Source organism: Eurosta solidaginis, chromosome 2 (genome assembly GCF_040869045.1).
Source record: "Eurosta solidaginis isolate ZX-2024a chromosome 2, ASM4086904v1, whole genome shotgun sequence".
Lineage (NCBI taxonomy): Eukaryota > Metazoa > Arthropoda > Insecta > Diptera > Tephritidae > Eurosta > Eurosta solidaginis.
This window is the reverse complement of record NC_090320.1, coordinates 132,011,665-132,020,454: the sequence shown is the minus strand read 5'-3', so window position 1 is coordinate 132,020,454 and position 8,790 is coordinate 132,011,665. Positions and strand designations below refer to the sequence as shown.

The window sequence follows — 8,790 nt, the reverse complement described above, 5'->3', positions numbered from 1 at the left end:
TGAACGATTGTCTGTACACTGGTCCAAAATTACAAGGGGATCTCGCCTCTATTGTTTTGAACTGGCGAAGGTACCGTATCGCATTAACAGCGGATATTGAAAAAATGTACAGGCAAATACAGGCTCATGCCGACGCCGTTGACCTGCAACGCATTTACTTATGGCACCAACTGTGCGCTGTTCCTTGCGACGAAAGTGCTGCAAACGCTCGCTAAAGACGAAGAATATAGGTTCCCTCTCGCTTGCAACACTATACGACAAGAATTCTATGTCGACGATGTTCTGTCCGGTGGTGAAACCATAGCTGTCGTCAATCAACTCAGGAGCGAATTACAACAACTTCTGCTAGTCGGAGGATTCAAGCTTCGTAAGTTTAACTCAAATTGTCCTGACGTTCTTTATGAAAATGAGCTTGGTACGGAAACTGAATCCAAGGCACTAGGAATTGTTTGGATGACACACACTGATAGCTTCACTTACAGCATAAAACTCAACCCTGTCGATCGGCGGGACACCAAACGAGAATTCCTCTCGGATATCGCTAAGTTATTTGATCCGCTGGGGTTTCTGTCTCCAGTGCTTATCAAAGTGAAAATAATATTTCAATATATTTGGACCTTGGAATCGAACGGGATGAGGAATTGCGCATTTCAATCCAAAGCGAATGGGATTCGCTTCGCAAAGGATTAGAGAACTTACGTACTCTAAGAATTCCACGCTGGATACACACATCTGGAAATGCCACTTCGCTGGAATACCATGCATTTGCAGATGCATCGACACAAGCATTTGCCGCGGTGGTGTACTTAAAGGTGGTTTCGGAACTTGGCATACACATAACACTGCTTACAGCTAAAACTAAAGTATCCCCACTTAAAATGATGACCATACCAAGGCTTGAGCTCTGCGCTGCCCTTCTGGCATCCAAACTTATCGCGAAGGTTCAGGAAGTACTTAAACTTCAAAAAGTCGCCACATATCTTTGGTCCCACTCGACCACGGCACTTGGCTGGATCAGATCCTATCCCGGCAACCTGAAAGGGTTTGTGTATAACAGGGTAACTCAAGTCCATGAAATCACGTCTAATGAACAGTGGAGAAATGTGCGCACATATGACAATCCAGCTGACTGCGCATCGAGGGGAATATCGCCGAATCAGCTAATAAACCATACACTCTGGTGGACTGGTCCACCATGGCTACGCTCACCTGAAGACGGATGGCCACAACTGCACCCAGGAACTCCTAATACACTACCAGAAACTAAATCTGTTAAGGTGCTAAACACGTAAACGGCTGATGTTTCCATTCTCGAAAAGTAGTCGGATCTTGATAAGGTACTTGTAATAACGGCCTGGTGTCAGCGTTTCATTGCTAGTACTCTCGGGTGGCCACACTCCACAACACCATACTGCCTATGGACTGAACGCTATGCCGCGCTGAAATCATGGATTAAAAGAGTACAGCAAGAAGATTATTATAAGTGGGACAGCTACGTGCAAGCAAGAGCATAGAGAAAAAGATCAAACTGGTTAGCCTATATCCCTTTCTGGACTCAGAAGGTATATTACGTGTTGGAGGGCGGCTCAAAAATGCTGATTTATCATTAAACGAGCCACACCCATTGATTTTACCAAAAAACAGTAGCTTAACTGGTTTACTCATTAAACATACACATAAACATTTACTCCACGCTGGAACGCAAGCGACACTGAGCCACATCTGATGACGCTTCTGGGCGATAAACGCCCGCGATGCAGTCAAAGGTATCATCAGGAATTGCCTGCCTTGTTTCCGACAGTCCTGCAAATCACAGACGCAGCTGATGGGCCAATTACCCGCTCCTACATGCAATATTTCCTTACCATTTGGGCACCCCTGTGTGGACTACGCAGGTCCATTTCATATCCGTACTACCAAGGGGAGAGGGCATCGTACATACAAAGGATATGTAGTCGTACTGGTCTGTCTTGCAACAAAAGCCTGCCATCTAGAGCTTGTCAGCGACATTACAACCGAAGCATTTATAGCTGCGCTGAACCGATTCACTGCTACGAGCGAACTCTGCACCGACATGTACAACCATAATGGCACCACCTTCATGGGCGCAAAAGCCCTTTTGGTCAGCGAACGAGAAGCTCTGCAAGCACAACTTAGAGCAGCTGCATCATACACATTGTGTCGCTAAATTAACTGGCACTTTATACCCCCTGCTGCTGCAAACTTTGGGGGGCTTTGGGAGGCGGCGGTGAAAAGCATGAAGGTGCATCTGAAGCGAACAGTTGGGACCACTACATTGGCATTTTAGGAGTTTTATAAAGTACTAAAACAAATCGAGGCCTGTCTGAATTCGCGGCCATTAACTGCAATAACCGACTATCCCAACGATCTCACGGCGTTGACTCCGGGCCACTTTTTGATCGGAAGAGCTTTAACCAGCAGCCCAGAGACGTGTTCGCTCAACGCCAAGATGGCTCACGTAAGCAGGTGGATACAATTAACACAAATGTACCACGATTTCAAGGAACGGTGGTCGAGCGAATATTTACAAGGGCTTCAAGCGAGAAACAAATGGTAGCACCAACAAAATTAAATAGCCATCGGACAACTCGTGGTGATGCGAGATGAATGGTTGCCACCTAAGCAATGGCCCTTGGGTAGAATAGTGGATATCCATCCGGGGTCAAACTGCATCGCTCGAGTCGCTACTGTCAAAACAAAATCAACCACCCTTAAACAACCAATCACCAAACTCTCGATCTTACCTATTGCAAATAGTATAGCAGACGGTGAGCGGTCTGTGTTAACATGATTTCGTCCCAGTTTCGGACGAGGTGGGCGGAATGTTAAGTATTTGAAGTCACAAGGCAACTCTATCAGCCCTTGCCATTTTTGGTTGTTTTCCTTTGTGCTATTATTTGCAACTTCTCAAACTGTACTTATGTACTTATGTACAAAACAATAACCTTAGCTGTATCATATATGACACTATGTATATATGCACATACATATATACATATGTATTTGGACAACTATGTACTGGAGATTTGCAAATAAAATTAGTATACGGCGAGACGTGAATAAGTGAAGACGTTCCTTTTTCTTTACTCGTTAACACCCGCAAAGGTTGCCAAAATGTTCAAGATGCTTATTGAATAGATACTCACGCTGTGAGTCACGAGTCAAAACTCACTTCCTTCTCAATTAGGTTTTTAATAAAAAAAATATATAGCTATTACTGAAGTTCGTATTGTACAGAGCACACGAAAAAAGGAACATGTATAACAAATGGCAATTGCCAAATTTGTTGTTTTCATGTCAGCGACAATTGTGAATCAAACTAAGTATGATATCTTATCTGCCAACTGCCTGACAGGATGTTCAATATGGCTACTTTTTAGCGTTTTGACAGGGTGTTCAATATGGCGGCGCATAGGGGCGGCTATCTTCAGCGGGTGATAGAAAGAGATACAGAATGAAACAGCGATAGTCAATTACAAATCAGGTGATCCAATCATTGTGTTTGACGTCTATGCAGAAGATATCACACTTAGTTTGATTCACAATTACAACCAGGTATGTTAATCAGTGGTGCGAACCAGAGTTGACATTTATCGGGCAGCCTCGAGTTTTATTATGTTTTCAACACATATCTTGACTTCTCCTAAAATACATATTATATTGGAAATTATTCAGTGAGATACAAAAAGAAAATACATAGAGCGTGAATGTTTTTTGTGTATTTATTTTGTGTGTTCTTTTTTGCAATATTTGTCTTGATCTTTTATGAGTAAATAATTGAAATTAAAGATTATTTTTTCATTTAATCGTTTATTAGATTATATTAATATACTAAAGGTCACAAGGGATGTGATTCGCTTAAAATAACGTTAATGTGCGGAAACAAAACTTACCTGAAGACCCTCTTCTTCTCCGATAACTTTTAAACGGGTAAAAGGTTACTTTCCGCTTTCGGATTCTTATTATAAACATTAAAGCGCGGTTTTTGATAACCTAATTTAGGGTGGCTCCTAAATTGCACAATTACCGCAGGTTTGATATGGATGAATTATATAAGTGGGCGATTCTCCGCGAGCTCTCAGTTTTACTAACCCAAAATTCTGGAAAAAAATATTCCAATTTCAAATATTTTCAATCATTTTTCTATGAGTTTTTATAGCTAAAAAACATTCCCAAGGTGGACGACCTACAGCTATTAATTTCTGTTGTTGATACTGAAACCTGCCACGGTTGTGACATTACACGCGTGCCAAGGTTGTGACATTTTGACAATAAATTGCTCATTAAAAAAAGCTAGTATGTCTCGCAAGATTTTCCGTAAAATTTTAAGGTTATGTCAGCAAGCTTTAAAGAAAAATGGTACAATAGACGGTACTTAACTTAAAACTAGAAAGATAGAAATGCCACGGTTGTGACACGATTTTTTGATACGTACCGTTTTTCAAGTTCCTCAGTGTTTAAAAATGGATATTAGTTATTTTAAGACTGTAACCATTAACATGGAAATATGCGGGGACACTTGCTGATCAAAATTCACACTCACATGTTACAAACCAGTGTGCAATAAAGCAGTACCAACCTAACGCTTTGAATAACATTTTTTACTCAAAAACTCATGGACACTTTTCAAAATCAAATTACAAAGCGAAAACAGAAATGTTATCATTAAAACAACATTTAATATTGCAGATTAAGTCAAGTATTTAATATAATGACAGTTTATTACTCGTGTAATTAAAGACTTAAAAAGTTACCACCTAAAATGTTATGAAAAATGTGGTTGTGGTAAGGCCACGGTTGTGACATTTGTAGGGTATTATGAACTATAACTTCATAATAATAAAACTCAACATGAAACTTTAAAATAAACATAATTTTAACTCATTACATAATTTAATTCTTAAAAAAAAGCTTTAATATATTTCAAATTTCGAAAAGACACAAAACTGTAAGCTCGCGGAAAATCACCCAAGTAAGTAAATATGGTCAATAGTTTAAATATGAAAAATAATAATCTTGATTTGAAATAGATTTAAAAATGAAACTTTGCACGCCCTTAAAATTACCAAAAACACGGTTTTTCATGTCTTAAAAGTTATACGCTTTGAATGGGTACTTAGTCGAAGAGAAAGAAGAAGGGAAGATAAATTAGCCCCAATTCCAGATCATTGGGAATGATGGGTTAGTTTTCTTTCAATATTTTACAATCCTCATAAACCCATCACAGTAGACGGACAATTATTGGATTTCCATGGCCGCTGTAAATTTCCCCAGTACATTCCGTCGAAACCCGAAAAATACGGCATACAATTCTGGTTAACTGTTGATTTGCAAACACGTTATGTTTGGTAAATACAGCCTTATTTGGAAAAAGGGTTAATGGCGTCCCAGAGCGCAACAAAGCGAGCGAGTCGCACTTGATTTGGTCCCAGGATTGAAATGTCATAATAGGCGCGTTCTATTCTAACCGAGCACAAAAAGAACACTCGCTTATTCATCGAATTACATTCAAAGCAATAACACTAACTCGCTTATTTTATCCAGTCCTCGCGAAGTCGGCTAATCAATAACCGAGTTGAGGGGTAGTGTTGAAAATAGAAAAAGTTGCTCTATTGTGAATGAAGTCTAAAATACACCAAGGAAATTTTTTGACATATAGAACTATCGGAGCCAACTTCACTCAAAAAGCGCAAAACAAAACAAAACAAAAGACACCAGAAATTGTGCAAACATTTAATTGTAAATTAAAATACACCGCAAGCCAAGCTTTTCTTTGGTGGAGATACATTTTTTTGAACAGCTACCTATTTGGAAGATATTTGAATTTCATCATACAGGTGTTAAATTATATCCCGTCGATGTTTTAGTCGTTGCAGCTGAATGTGTAATGTGGAGTACGTAGGTGTGTATAAATTAAATTATTGAATTTTAATTTTTTGCTGTTTATATAATAAATCATTTGTTTTTACTTTTTACAGGTTACTTATTGTCTACACGCCGCTTTGGTACCCTCACCCATCGTGGCTCGTTATGCATGAACGTAACATGGTTGGCTGTTTTTGTTTTAGATGTGGTTTGGTTGCGTACCAGCGTTAATTATGATTGGTGGCCTTGGAGTTAAGTTACGGTGATTTTCGATATATTTTATGCTTTAACACTGATACCAGCAAGAAATGCAGCATTTTCCGCACTGCGATATTCTACTGACAGAGTAAGTATATCTTTATACCGTGGGCAGGGCGATTCATGATAGGTAGGTGCGGAATAAAATACTAAAACAAATCGCCTGAGCCATTTCCAAATGAATATACTCCTTTTAAAATTTAATTTTCAAAATCTCATTCTTTTCAGCTGCCATATGTGGCAACCATTTTAATTGGCGCATTTCAATGATTGGCATCAAAATGTGCAAAGGCATTGTTAGTGCAATCTATCGCAAATCGTTGGAAGCACGCGGCCACACAGATTTCCATTCACTCTGGAATGAATTCTGAAATGTATAGCTTTAGACTACACCTTACTTACTCTACACACAATTGGGCGCAGCATTTTTAGCTGGCCTTACATTTGGCATTATTCTTATACCCATAAATTGTTGGAATGGACGTTATCCACGTTGCCTCATGTCTGCGAAGGATTTGCGTTTAGCTGCCACAAGTGAAACTATAAGCGGTGCAAAGCAAATCAAGGTACATGCGTGGGAATATGTATTCATTGAAAAAATATGTGCCTGTCGCAAAGAGGAAGTGTGTTTTTTGAAGAAACATAAATATTTGGATGCGCTTTGTGTTTACTTTTGGGCTACCACACCTGTATTGATGTCCTTTCTGAGTCATGGTAACTCAACTAAGTTGAACGAAAAACCTATTGTAATGGAGATGCAATCAGCGTATTTTGAACATGAAAATGGCGTAAAAAAATATAATGATGAAAATCAGCAGCCAATTTTTCGTTTAGAGAGTGTCAACTTGAATGTGAACAAGGTATGGAATATAAGCTTAGATTAAAGTTTCTGCATATATATTCGGTTGCATTTGGGCTAAAACTCATTTGTGGTCCACAGAACATTTTAGACTCTCTGAATCAGACTTTTTTAACAAAATTTTCTGTACCAGTGATATATATTTAAATTTTTTTAGGGCGATTTGGTATGTCTTGAAGGTCCAGTGGCGGTGGCAAAAGTATTTTGATCGAAGCTATAGTGGCAAGTGTGAATTGTAAATCGGGTACAGTATGCGTGCACGAGCTGTCTTCAGGTATTCAATACTAACTTCGATTTGGTTTCCGCAGTTTATTTCATGTTTCTCGATACAGGTTTCGGCTATGTGCCACAAACGCCTTGGCTACAGCGCGGCACAATACGCGACAACATCAGTTGGGGGAATGTTTTCGATGAACAACAATACAGAGCCGTCTTATATGCATGTGCGTTGACTGAAGGCTTGGAATTGCTGGGTGGTGACTTAATTGGAGTCGGCGAGAACGGACGTACATTGTCGGGCGGGCAGAGAGCACGTGTAGCTATCATGATAAAAAAAGTACGTCGATTAGAATACGTCGGTCGCTATTGTCGTGTAAACATGGTTTCAGAAAATTTAAAAAACGTCTTATTTCATAAATTGTTTGAACTACTACTACTTATAAATTTTATTCAAAAACGCCATATCTCAGAATTTGTTTCATATGAAAATGTATTTCATTCGCGCTCAGATAAGGTTTTTCGATACAAATTCTGAGCATTTTTAAAACAAATTCTCAGATATAGTTTTATTGAATAAAATTTATAAGTAGTAGTAGTTCAAACAATTAATGAAATAAGACGTTTTTTTTTTTTTAATTTTCTGATACCATATTTACACGAAAATAGCGACCGACGTATTAGAACACGTTTTGAGTTAGAACCAATACAGAAAATATTTCGGGATGGTTTGAAAATTTGTATATTAATGAGTTTATTCGAAATCAGGTGGTCATGTAAACATTTTCATTACTTCCACTACTTCAGCAGTGTGCGACAGCCCAATTTAGATTACTTTAACTTACATAGCTGTATATTTTACTTGCGAACCAAACTTATGTTTAATTATTAGAGTAATATGGATTAAGTTTTTTGGACTTTATGGAATTTGTTGGACTGAATACCTTTTTCTTAAGCTTAGTTTTACTTTCAAAAAAGTTGAATCGAATTTTTTATACTTGCGTTAAACATAAACATGTGAAGAGAAAAATAGCAGTATCAATTTTCATCAAATTTCGTCAATTAAATACTTCTTTTTTTATTTCCGATATTTGAAGAAAAGCTTCTATGAACTTTGCAAACCCATCTCAAAAACGTTTTCAAAAATTTGAGAAAATTTTACCTAAATTTGAACTTTTTATTTGGGGTTCTTAGAACTTTTTTGAGTATACAGTTTTGTAGCCCAGTCAATTTTAGTATAACAAAGTACAAGTTTTTTTTTTATTTTGCATTGATGTTTGAGTATTTTTTTTTACCGAAAACTCTTTCAGATTTCCTTTCATAAAAACTGTTCCACAATTTGTATAGAAGAAAATCTCAAACACCCTTCAAAAAACCTCAAAAATCAACGAGAATTTTTAGAGACCTATAGCATGCATGTCCTTTGTTATACTTAAATTGATTTTGCTACAAAATTGTATACTCCAAAAATGCATAGAACCATTCATGAAAAGTTCAAAATTTCGGTATATTGAGTATTAAACCATTTATATTATTAAACCATTAATAGTAACCGTAAGTCGCCTTTGTGC

The 8,790-nt window shown here is 37.9% G+C and overlaps 1 long non-coding RNA gene across 1 annotated transcript; it reads left to right on the top strand.

Moving 5' to 3' along the window:
• The first annotated feature begins 6,131 nt into the window (after nt 1–6,131).
• Nucleotides 6,132–7,530, top strand: LOC137242360 (uncharacterized). Its single transcript, XR_010950202.1, has 4 exons — nt 6,132–6,232; nt 6,373–7,004; nt 7,161–7,277; nt 7,336–7,530. It is a non-coding gene; the product is annotated as an uncharacterized lncRNA (long non-coding RNA).
• Nucleotides 7,531–8,790: the final 1,260 nt, after the last annotated feature.